This window comes from Oncorhynchus masou, chromosome 17 (assembly GCF_036934945.1).
Source record: "Oncorhynchus masou masou isolate Uvic2021 chromosome 17, UVic_Omas_1.1, whole genome shotgun sequence".
NCBI classification, from domain to species: Eukaryota; Metazoa; Chordata; class Actinopteri; order Salmoniformes; family Salmonidae; genus Oncorhynchus; species Oncorhynchus masou.
Window position 1 is genome coordinate 22,277,084 of NC_088228.1, and position 13,046 is coordinate 22,290,129.

At 41.6% G+C, this 13,046-nt stretch overlaps 1 long non-coding RNA gene across 1 annotated transcript in view; it reads left to right on the top strand.

The window, feature by feature from the left end:
- The window catches only part of LOC135558705 (uncharacterized), a 64,025-nt gene that overhangs the window by 579 nt on the left and 50,400 nt on the right, over positions 1-13,046 (top strand). The window contains exon 2 of the long non-coding RNA XR_010458388.1: positions 995-1,073. This is a non-coding gene — a long non-coding RNA (uncharacterized LOC135558705). The remainder of the gene's footprint in view (positions 1-994; positions 1,074-13,046) is intronic.

The window sequence follows — 13,046 nt, forward strand, 5'->3', positions numbered from 1 at the left end:
TCCCTCCTCCTTTTTTTCTCAAATCATTTTCTACGCCCACAAGGGGTATTGAATTATGAGCTGCTGCGCGTGCATTGATCCAGCCACCTACAAATAATACTAATAGGAAAATTCAAATGATTAATTTAATATGATCTATATGGCCGCCACAACCTGTTTAATCAAAGTCCCATCCAAGACCCCATTTCTAGTAAGCTACCTTGTTCTTCACCGACCTGTTAGAATGGACATGTCTTGTCCTGTGGTGTAAATGAACACAACAAAGTAGCCTAGGGTAAACTTGTCCGGCTGAACTGAAACTGTGGAATAAACCCCCACCCCCACCCCCACCCCACCCACACACACACACACACACACACAAACAAATGATGATGATGATGATGATAAGCGATAGCCTACTATCATGAATGATGATCACACTTTGGGTCATGTAGGTTTTCTGACATATTTTTGAAGCCTGCGTGCGTGCACATGCTGAGAACGAAATAGGTCCTTTGTGTGATAAATCGGTCTGCAAGAAACAGAAGAGTTTAAACTATAGCCTACTATGCATTGTAATTTAGCTATCGTATATCATGGAATGAGCAATGACAATCTCAGGATAATATCAAATCTAATAGCTGTCTACAAGTATGTATGTATCATTCACAGGATGTCTTTGCCAATGTCAGTGGAGAGAGACCGCTGTGGTGTTCAAATGATGATGATGGCATCGACATGTCATTAAAGAGAGACAGCTATTTCATTCAGAAAAAGAGGTTAAGAAAATTAGTAGGCTAAAGGATGAAATCTAATTCAGCGATAGATAATTGCTTTACCTCGTTGTTAAAACAGGCGGGAGGCTGAGTCGTGGGGGATTTCAGAGAAGGCAGTGCGCTGCGTAGTGGCACGTTTCGACAATACAGTCTGAGGAGAGAGAGAGGCTTCCCATTGTATTACATGGGCCCTGTTCCCTGTTGTAATACTTATAAAATGCAGCTTTGCTTCGTTCCAGGGCTTGCTCTAGCCGTTTTGACGGCCGTAAAAGGGCATTTGGTTGGGGTGCCCTCCACCTCGCTGCAAAACATTTTTAGGTGAGTACCATTTCATTTCCTGCAATTCAACACATTTTGCCATGGGAAATAAAGAAAATGTTGCCGTTTTAAAGCAAGATTTCTGCAATTCTACCTACTAATTCGAAAAGGGGCAGGGATTAACAAAAGCAATCTCTGTTTTACAGCAAATTTCCTGCTATTACCCATTTTGACATTGGGTGGAGAGCAGTGGGGAACCACCCTCAGAGAGGGCCTAAGGATAAATACACATTTTTTAAATCTTTATTTAACAAGGCAAGTCAGTTAGGAACAAATTCTTATTTTCAATTATGTCCTAGGAACAGTGGGTTAACTGCCCTGTTCAGGGGCGGAATGACAGTTTTTTGCCTTGTCAGTTTGGGGATTCGATCTTGCAACCTCTCGGTTACTAGTGCAACACTAACTGCTAGGCTACCTTCCACCCCATAAAACTGTATATATTATCATTTGTAATTGTGTCTTAATTGTAAGGATCTTCCTATTGAATTTATTCAGTTTGTGTTGGAAAAAGAAGGGTTAATATCCAAGAGAAAAAAATATCCTGAGTTTTTCTTTGGCCATCTCTTGGTAGAAATAATCAAGCTGGGCTCAATGCTCATTGGCTAGGCCCTCAGGCTTTGAATAGAAAACAACAGCCAATGACATTGACTTAAATTAAAGCAGTATGTATTTTGGAATGACAGTAGAATCAACCAATCACAAATTGTCTTGTAATAGGTGGGACAATTGTATGATGCCTCAAGGCCCTCTACAGGGCCTAAGAATACGTCACTTATTCAGAGCCAATAGCGAGCCTTATCTTGTTTTCTCACGCTTGAGCCTAGTATGTAACGATGGCGATGGAAACTGCAGAGAGAGTAATTGAGGACGATGTCGTGGCTAAAGTGTTAGCATCGCCCTTTTCAAGACTAGCCTTTAATGAAAAGTTCAATCTTGCACAGACCGGGAGACCCAACTCCTGCACTGCCTGATTTGGTGCAACCAGGAAAGAGTTTTGAAAGGCATTTTCAAGTTAATAATTAGGAGTACTATCCGTGGATAACCAGCTGTGAGCTGACAAAAAAAGCTTTACTGTTGGAATTGCCTACTCTTCAGCACCGATAACAGCTCAACCTGGACAACTGGTTTCAAAGATTTAGCTTGACTGACAAAGTCAGCACTTTGACACCACAACTCAACTTCACACCTGCAAGCTACAGTGCGCTTAAAACATTTGGGGAAACAAGAGTAGACCATCTTCTTAACGAGCAATGGCGCAATGAGACACTTGCTCACAGTGATAAAATCAGGCACAACAGGGAGATTCTAAAGCGCCTTATTCATACGGTTGTGTTTTTAGGCTAGCAAGATTTAGCATTCAGAAGACATGATGAGGGTAAAGAATCAGCTAATAAGGGAAACTATTTGGAAATACTGGATTTCTTGGCTGAGTATGACAGCACATTAAACTACCATTTGGCTACGGCTACCGTGTTCACAGGTACTTCCAGCTAAATCGAAAATGACCTGAAACACGCGGTCGCGAATGCAATGACAAATGTCATGGAGGAAGAATTGAAGAAAACCCCCTTTGTAACCATCATGGTTGACGAGACAACAGACATCAGCAATGTAGCCCAAATTTCTTATGTGTTCCGTTACACTACCGATGGTGGTGTGAAGGAAAGGTTTTTCAAATTTGAGGATGTAACTGAGGATAAACAGGCAGAAGCAGTTGCTGCCTAAATCATGAGCTTTTTAGAGGAGTGTGAATGCACGGCCAAAGTTGTGGCACAGTGTCACGATGGGGCCGCAGTCATGGCCTCTGGTATAAAGAAGTACAAACCAAGGTGAAAGAAACTATCTCGCAAACTCTGTTCATTCATTGCGATGCGCACGCTCTTAATCTGGTGATGTCAAAAGGTGCTGGTAAACTAAAAGAATGCAAGATTAATTTTTCTCATCTTGGTGACCTAGTAGCATTTTTCTCAAGATCTGTCAAACGAACAAAACTACTGGATGAAATATGCCAGCGAAGACTACCCAGAGTGGCGCCAACACGATGGAACTTCTCCTCATGCTTAGTTTACACTGTGTAGGGAAAAAAGGCGGAACTCATTGAACTCTTTGAATACATCACAATGACTCTGATGAAGACACCGTTCACAGCGCAGATGGATACATGATGCAACTGACAAGCTTCGAGTTCTGCTTCCGGCTATCCGCGTTCTACACCATATTTGCATACTCCGAAGTGCTATTTGGAATATTTGCAGAACAGGGAGTTTGACATGCAGTTCTGCTTGTCAAGGGTGGACGACTTCTGCAACTCCACAGAGAGGGAAAATGTGATTCCATCTACGAGGACACTGTGAGTGAGACCAGAGTTCCAAGGGGGTGCAGGACACATATGCAAGGAGACATTTGAAGACATAAGGAGACATATGTGGGCAGTACATACAGCCACACAGTGCGATCATCGACAACATTGTCACTCAGCTAAGAAACCGGTTCAATGACCATGAAAGGCTCATGTTCCTTGCCCTCCTTGACCCACAAAAGCTCCCAATATATAGAGAAACGCCAAACCTTCCAAACGCTGCGTTCTCAAGTCTCGAGGAAAGCTATGGCCCTAATTTTGATTTAAAACAGAACTCACCGTTATGTGATCTGCTCCACTTTCTCCAGCAGAAGAGACTAATTGATTGTATGCATCAATTGTATCTGCTTTCCTGTCTAGTTTTGACAATTCCAGTGTCCACTGCATCAGTAGAAAGCACATTTTCTGCACTAAATAGATCAAGACATATTCCAGGAACACATGATGTTGCAATTGGAAGTATTGGGTACATGACATTTCGTGTTGTGGTGCATTTTTGTATTGTTGCCTGCTGCAGACAGAACATCAAATACAGCGCAATTTGTTTCTCTCTGATGATTGTGATGAGCGTGATCTGGGTTCCACATCTTTTTATTACTAAGTGAAACACACAGCATATCAAAACAATAAACTAAAACGAAACGTGAAACTGACATTGTGCTCACAGGCAACTATCCAAAGTCAAGATCCCACAAAGCACAATGGGGAAATGGCTACCTAAATATGATCCCCAATCAGAGACAACGATAAACAGCTGCCTCTGATTGGGAACCATACCAGGCCAACATATATATACAATTCCCCTAGATAACCCACCCTTAATCACACCCCAACCTAACTAACATAGATAATAAACAGCTCTCTATGGTCAGGGTGTGACAGACTGTTTGTTTTGGCAAATGTTTCTTTGTGGGCCACGGCCGAGGCGTGGCTTAGGACCGTTTGACTCTGTCATCAAATAATTGCTTCTCCTACATATGTCAGCAAAATAAAGGTCTCAGACATGCTCTGTATACACAGGCATCCGAGTTCTTTATCTACATGTATGACGTCAGATCTTTTTCCACAGCTGAGGACCTAGCTCCAGTAGTCACGGTTCGCCACTGGTGGAGAGACATTTTTGCTGTTTAAAAGCTAAATAATATTATTATTACTATATTATAATTACACAAAGGACTCTAAGATTCGGGAGGATCTCCTCTTACAATTTTGGGCACATTTTCTTAATTTTACTCATAAAATAAGCACATCGTTCTGTCAACTTTATATTCCGCAGTGTTTGTATTTTTGTTTATTTGACCAGTTTACGTGATTGGAATGGCATGGTTACTATTGTGCCATGTCAATGACATTACAACGTGATTTTCCTCCCCAGGCAAAGCAATATAAAAGCGCAGGTCTCAGCTACGCTTGGGCGGTATATCGTATGCAGTGCATTCAGAAAGTATTCAGACACCTTGACATTTTCCACATTTAGTTACATTACAGCCTTATTCTAAAATGGATGAAATTATAGATGAAACACAATACCCTATAATGACAAAGCAAAAACAAGTCTAGATTTTTTTGCAAATTTATTACAAATAACAAACGGAAATATCACATTTACATAAGTATTCAGACCCTTTACACAGTACTTTGTTGAAGCACCTTTGGCAGCGATTACAGCCTCGAGACTTCTTGGGTATGACACTACAAGCTTGGCACACCTGTATTTGGGGAGCTTCTCCCATTCTTCTCTGCAGATCCTCTCAAGCTCTGTCAGGTTGGATGGGGAGCATCGCTACACAGCTATTTTCAGGTCTCTCCAGAGATGTTCGATAAGGTTCAAGTCCGGGCTCAAGGACATTCAGAGACTTGTCCCGAAGCCACTCCCGCGTTGTCTTGGCTGTGTGTTTAGGGTCATTGTCCTGTTGGAAGGTGAACCTTCGCCCAGGTCCTGAGCACGCTGGAGCAGGTTTTCATCAAGGATCTCTCAGTACTTTGCTCCGTTCATCTTTGCCTCGATCCTGACTAAAAATGAAAAACAATCTCCATAGCATGATTCTGCCACCACCATGCTTCACTGTCGGGATGGTGCCAGGTTTCCTCCAAATGTGACGCTTGGCATTCAGGACAAAGAGTTCAATCTTGGTTTCATCAGACCAGAGAATCTTGTTGCTCATGGTCTGAGAGTCTTTAGGTGTATTTTAGCAAATTCCAAGTGGGCTGTCATGTGCCTTTTACTGAGGAGTAGCTTCCGTCTGGCCACTCTACCATAAAGGCCAGATTGATGGAGTGCTGCAGTGATTTACATTACATTTAAGTCATTTAGCAGACGCTCTTATCCAGAGTGGTTGTTCTTATTGAAGGTTCTCCCATCTCCACAGAGGAACTCAGGAGCTCTGTCAGAGTGACCATCGGGTTCTTGGTCACCTCCCTGACCAAGGCCCTTCTCCCCGGATTTATCAGTTTTGCCGGGCAGCCAGCTCTAGAAAGAGTCTTGGTGGTTCCAAACTGCTTCCATTGAACAGTGGAGGCCACTGTGTTATTGGGAACCTTCAATGCTGCCGAAATGTTTTGGTACCCTTCGCCAGATCTGTTCCTCGACACAATCCTGTCTCTAAGATCGAAGGACAATTCCTTCGACCTCATGCCTTGGTTTTTGATCTGACATGCACTGTCAACTGTGGGACCTTATATAGACAGGTGTGTGCCTTTCCAATTCAAATCAAATCAAAGTTTATTTGTCACGTGCGCCAAATACAACAGGTGTTGTCCTTACAGTGAAATTCTTACTTACAAGCCCTAACCAACAGTGGACATTTTAAGTAAAAAAATAGGTATTAGGTAAACAATATATAGGTAAAGATTTTTTATGTAAAATGACAGTGAAAATAACAGTAGAGAGGATATTTCTTTTTTATTTTACCTTTATTTAACTAGTCAAGTCAGTTAAGAACAAATTCTTATTTTCAATGATGGCCTAGGAACAGTGGGTTAACTGCCTGTTCAGGGGCAGAACGACAGATTTGCACCTTGTCAGCTCGGGGGTTTGAACTTGCAACCTTCCGGTTACTAGACCAACGCTCTAACCACTTGTCTACCCTGCCGCCCATATACAGGTGGTACCGGCACAGAGTCAATGTGCGGAGGCACCAGTTTAGTCAGGCTAATTGAGGTAATATGTACATATAGCTATAGTTAAAGTGACTATGCATAGTTGATAAACAGAGAGTAGCAGCGGCGTAAAAGAGGGGGTTGGTGGGTGGCAGGTGGCGGGACACAATGCAAATAGTCCAGGTAGCCATTTTATTACCTGTTCAGGAGTCTTATGGCTTTGGCGTAAAAGCTGTTGAGAAGCCTTTGGTTCCTAGACTTGGCGTGCGGTAGCAGAGAAAACAGTCTGACTGGGGTGGCTGGGTTTTTTACTATTTTTAGGGCCACCGCCTGGTATAGAGGTCCTGGATGACGGGCAGCTTAGCTCCAGTGATATACTGGGCCGTACGAACTACCCTCTGTAGTGCCTTGCGGTTGGAGGCCGAGCAGTTGTGCTCGGTCCTCCTCCTCCTTTCCTGTAGTCCACAATCATCTCCTTTGTCTTGATTACGTTGAGGGATAGGTTGTTATTCTTGCACCACCCGGCCAAGTCTCTGACCTCGTCCCTATAGGCTGTTTCGTCGTTGTTGGTGATCAAGCCTACCACTGTTGCGTCGTCTGCAAACTTAATGATGGTGTTGGATTCGTGCCTGACCATGCAGTCGTGAGTGAACAAAGAGTAGAAGAGGGGACTGAGCACACACCCTTGAGGGGCTCGATCAGCGTGGCAGATGTGTTGCTACCTACCCTCACCACCTGGGGGCGGCCCGTCAGGAAGCACAGGATCCAGTTGCAGAGGGAGGTGTTTAGTCCCAGGATCCTTTGAGCTTTTTGAGGGCACTATGGTGTTGAATGCTGAGCTGTAGTCAATGAACAGCATTCTCACATAGGTGTTCCTTTTGTCCAGGTGGGAAAGGGCAGCGTGGGGTGCAATAGAAATTGCATAATCTCTGGATCTGTTTAAGCGGTATGCAAATTGGAGTGGGTCTATGGTTTCTGGGATGATGGTGTTAATGTGAGCCATTACCAGACTTTCAAATCACTTCATGGCTACGGACGTGAGTGCTACGGGTCTGTAGTCATTTAGACAGCTTACCTTAGTGTTCTTGGGCGCAGGGACTATGGTGGTCTGCTTGAAACATGTTAGTATTACAGACTCAATCATGGACATATTGAAAATGTCAGTGAAGACACCTGCCAGTTGGTCAGCACATGCCCGGAGCACACGTCCTGGTAATCCGTCTGGCCCAGCGGCATTATGAATGTTGACCTGTTTAAAGGTTTTACTCACGTCGGCTACAGAGAGCGTGATCACACAATCGTCCGGAACAGCTGATGCAAGCCTCTAAGCGAGCATAGAAGTGATTTAGCTCATCTGGTGGGCTCGTGTCACTGGGCAGCTTCCAGCTGTGCTTCACTTTGTAGTCTGTAATAGTTTGCAGGGGCTGCCACATCCGACGAGCGTCAGAGCCGGTGTGGTACGATTCAATCTTAGTCCTGTATTAGCACTTTCCTGTTTGATGCTTCATCGGAGGGCATAGCAGAATTTCTTATAAACTTCCGGGTAAGAGTCCCGCATCTTGAAGCGGCAGCTCTACCCTTTAGCTCAGTGCGAATGTTTTTTTGACTCCACTGGAGTGCCCTTCTTTGTCTACACCCATTCAGCATCTTTCACACCCTCTTAAGCTTTAGCCCCACCCTGTCTCTTTAAGGGTTGATCCGAACGTTTTGTACTAACAACAGCAGTCAAGCACCCCTGTACAGACCTTTATTATACACAGATTCAAAATAGCTATTGATAACAAATGTGTATTTTGTGGTTATGACCCAGAGACTCTTTATTTTGGGACTGTTCTTATGTCAGAAGATTTTGGAGTGAGTCAGAAGATTTTGTTTCAAAAGATACTACTATTAATGTTAATACAAAAGACTCTGATATTATGTTTTATTTTGAGCCAAAATATATGGACCCTGATTTAACTTTCATTGTTAATTCGTTTATTTTTCATGGCAGATTCTTTATCCATAAAATGAAGTGGGCGGAGAACAAACCCCTCTTCACATTGTTTAAGATAATTTCAAAATAATATTTAAATTCTATCAGTAAGTGTAAAAACAAAAAAGCAATACGTACGATAAAACTTTTGGACAAATTGTGTCTCAATATGTAATATGTCTGTTAGGTTTATGTACTCTTGTTTGTATATTTATGTTTTTGCATTTGTTTTGTTTATAATAATAATACAACATTTTATATATATTTTTTTATAAAAATATATTTAAAACATTCAGTCAAGCACCCAAGCTAACTTCCTAGCTACTTCTAGACACAAATGAGAGAACAGCTCACTGAACATTACTCGCACTAGCAGAGCTGGTTAGGTTGTTATGTTATCTAGAGCCTTGGTGACTGCAACTGTGCTGTCAGATTATCCGTTCGTAAATTCAGAGCGTTTTCGCTCTCTGAGCATTCAGAGTGCACACTAGATGCTCTGGACGGTGCTAACTGGCTAACATTGGCTAGCTTGCTAGCTACTTCCAGACACATAATGAGAGAACACCCCACTCTGACCATTTTACCTACCCTATCAGAGCTGGTTAGGCTGTTTTCGTGTTATCCAGAGCGTTGATGATTGTAACAGTGCTGCTGGCAACAATTTAATTACCTTTTTTGCCAACATTTACTGACATTGGCCATATTCAAAGGGGTGTTGAGCATTTGTAAATTAATCAGTTATTCTGTGCTCTGGCACACTCAGACGAAAGTATTTTGTTAAGACATGCTAGCTAGGTAAACAATGAACCATAATCCCAACTCATGATGTTACTACCTGGCATTAATCTTCAGGTAGCTAACCAACCAGGTTCCATGTTAGTTAGCTAACATAGTCAAGCAAATGTCTCTGAGATACGAATAATAAGATCATACACTTAATGTTAGCTAGCGAGCCAGCCAGCTAACATTATATAGTTAGCTAACAGTAGAATTTCACTTGAAATGAAAAGACTTTATGTCAAAATTAGAAACGTGTAATATCTGAAAATGTAGTTCGCTAGACTATTTTACCCATGTTCTGAAATCAGAGTAGATAGCCAGAGCACATTTACCAGCTAGCATGTCTATTAACAGTTGTAGTGACACTATTGAAATGGATACTTGGATACTAGTGGAATCTTTTGTTAAAACTTCTTATGTATCAAATCCCGTTAGCGGGATTGATTTGACAACATCCGGTGAAATTGCAGAGCGTGAATCTTTTTTACATTTATTCGAAATATTTCATTTTCATACAATCACAAGTGCAATACACCAAATTAAAGCTTAACTTCTTTTAATCCAGCTACAGTGTCAGATTCCAGGCTTTACGGCGAAAGCAAACCATGCGATTATCTGAGGACAGCATCACATCAAACAAACAAATAACAATCATATTTCAAACCACCAGGCACAACACAAAACTCAGAAATAACGATATAATTCATGCCTTACATTTGAAGAGCTTCTTCTTCTGTTGGCACTCCAATATGTCCCTGAGAAGCAGGCAGTTTACTTTGGGCACGCTTTTCATCCGGACGTGAAAATACCGCCCCCTATCCCAGAGAGGTTTTATTAAGACATGTAGCTAGCCAGCTAGCTAAACAATGAACCATAATCCCAACTCATGACGTTACTATCCTGCATGAATCTGCAGGTAGCCAACCAACCAGGTTCAATGTTAGCTAGCTAGTCAAGCAAATGGCTAACTAGTCAAGCAAATGGCTCTGAGATACGAATAATCAGACCATGCACGTAACGTTAGCTAGTGAGCAAGTAGGCTAGCTAACATTACCCTTTAACTTGAAATGAAACCACTTTCTGTCAAAATTAGAAATGAGTAATATCTTAAAATGGACACGTCTCCTGTCGGATGGTTGCCCTTAGTTTGAAGATGTAATCTGGAGACAGGTGTTTTCTCCATCTCCTTACCTATCATACTCAAATTCCACTGATTTTCAAAACTCGGTCCTCCAAAAAGTGGAGAGCATACACGTATCGTTAGCTAGCTAACAGTAGACTTTAACCTGACTTTAGGTTTATGCATTTTTACATCACAATAAAAAAATAAAAAAGCCACATTAGACAGGATTACCTAGACATACTGACCAGCTCAAAGGTACAGAAGTGTGCTATATGGCAGACCAATCCAAACTCATCTCTCAGCATATCCAGCCCAGTCATTATCTCAGCCAATCATGGCTAATGGGAAGGTTGCTGACTTTTTTTGTGGCTAAACCAACTAGGCTCATAATTTAAAAAATGTATTTGTATTTACAGATGGCATACAAGTTTGTTATTAAGGCACATAAAAGTTCACAAGTTCGAGAAGGCATTGTTACCTCAAAAAATGCATTTTGATTTCAAAAAAGTTTATGTTCAAAAAGCTCTCCTGTGAAGTTATGACCCGCGACATACGCCTAGTTTTCTAAAACAGGTCACAAATAATTTTTGGGGGATAAGCCTAAATTAATTACGGGCACAATTGACCACCCACCTCCCTCTCGGTACTCATTCTTCTGGCGTTTCAGTTTGTCCTCCCAATGGCACATGTTCAAAGTGGATGGCCCTTGATAATGTCTCTCACCTAAGCTGCCACTGTCTCTTAACAGTCCATTATGTCTTTGTCCACTTTCCTACCAGTACACCAGCAGCATGAGAGAACTGTGGACATGATCTTTCTCCATGCTCACTCCACGTGAACTCATGTCGCACTCCTGAGAGAAAATGAATGAGAGAAAATGCAGTTGATAGCTTCAACTGGATGCTTTGTACAGGTTGCTGGCTCGGACTCAGGTCTCACGGTAGAAGTGGTGAAGGACCATACTGAACGCCATTTTCGGCATTACTTCAACCAGTTAGAGGGGGTGAGGTTCACACTGTTCTCAGCTAAATTATCCCTTCCATGCATCTAGATACCATCTGTGGTCACCTTCGCCATAACCTTAAGAGAGGAAAGACCAGAACAACAGTTTAGTTTAGGGCATTTCTTATTCAGGAAATCCAGACTTATTATTTACTGTATGACAAATTACAAATTATTCACTGTATGACAAACTATTACTACTGTCAATATTCTTAATACAGATTTCTAAGACAAATGTTAAAGAGAAGAACATCACACGGTTGAAACCATTTTTTCCCAAAATTGTCTTATACTTATACCCTATTATCTTGGCGATCTCACTACAACATTACAGGATCAGGGAGTCAGAGAGCTAATCCTTCGGGAGAAATCCCAACCATCCAGCAGACCCAATCTGGTAAGATTTGTATAGAAGCAAGACAAAAACAAACACAACAGCAATACACTTCTTCATATAAAACTAGAGGTGGGGAAAACTTCAATCCATTTGGAGTAACTTTCAACCACTACCAACATATATATTTTTATTTTACAGGCAGGCATGTGAAGAAAATCAATTTAACAAAGGGCCGCAAGGGACTGGTAATTCCCCCTTTGGACACGACTCACATCGTGATTAATGCGTCCAGAAAACAACACTGCCTGTTAAATTTAAAAAAATGTAAAATGTGAACCCTTGATAACTCAATCTTAACTTCATTGTATCCCATAAGGTTATTAGTATTCTACTATTAAGGAATAGTAGAATAGACTAGAGACATGTGTCCTTCATTCAGGGGCAGCGTTCTCCCTCTCTCCTTCTGTTGTTCCAAATCACACATAGGATTGTTGAGAAATTATAAACTTCAACCAAGAAGTCTGGTTCCACATATGGAACGTACAGTGTCGTTCTGAAATACATAGATCCCCGTCATTCTAAGGGAATCCTTGCAGCATAATAGCTGATACCTCAGGTTCGAGGTAATTTAGATAAGGTTCTCATACTTTGTAGAACTTGTCTGTTTTACTGTTTTAGAATGCAATGTACATGTCAGATATTCCAGAGGCACCCATTCAAATAGTATCTTATGCCAATCTTTAATAGAAGGAACCTTATCACTAATCCACTGTAAAAGGATGTTTTTCTTCGCTGCGAAGGTAAGGATGTTGTAAAGCCTCCTTTTACCCACAGAAGTAACATGCCTACTAGGGAGACCTAACAGTAACGAAACTGGGTCCAATTCTAGATCAACCCCTAGGATCTTTTCAATTTCTTGCAGAACACCAGACCAGTATCTTTGTATTTTGGTACATGGCCATAAACAATGTGTTAAGGTGCCTGTATCAGTTTTGCATTGAAGACATTGAAGACATATCTCCAAATGTCCTCCCACATCTCTTCGTCAATAGTAACAGACAATTCTTTCTCCCACACTTGTTTCACCCTCTGTGTGTTGACAGCAGAAAAGGACCTTAAAGCATCATAAGACAGACTTACAGACATTTTCCTTTGTAGGAAAAAAAGCTTTCAATGACAGACACATCAGGGTTACCAATTAAGGTGGTGCTCTTCAGAATATAATGTCTTACTTGTAGGAAGCGGAAAAAGTCCTGCTTTGGGAGTCGATATTTCTCGACCATCTGCTCAAATGACAA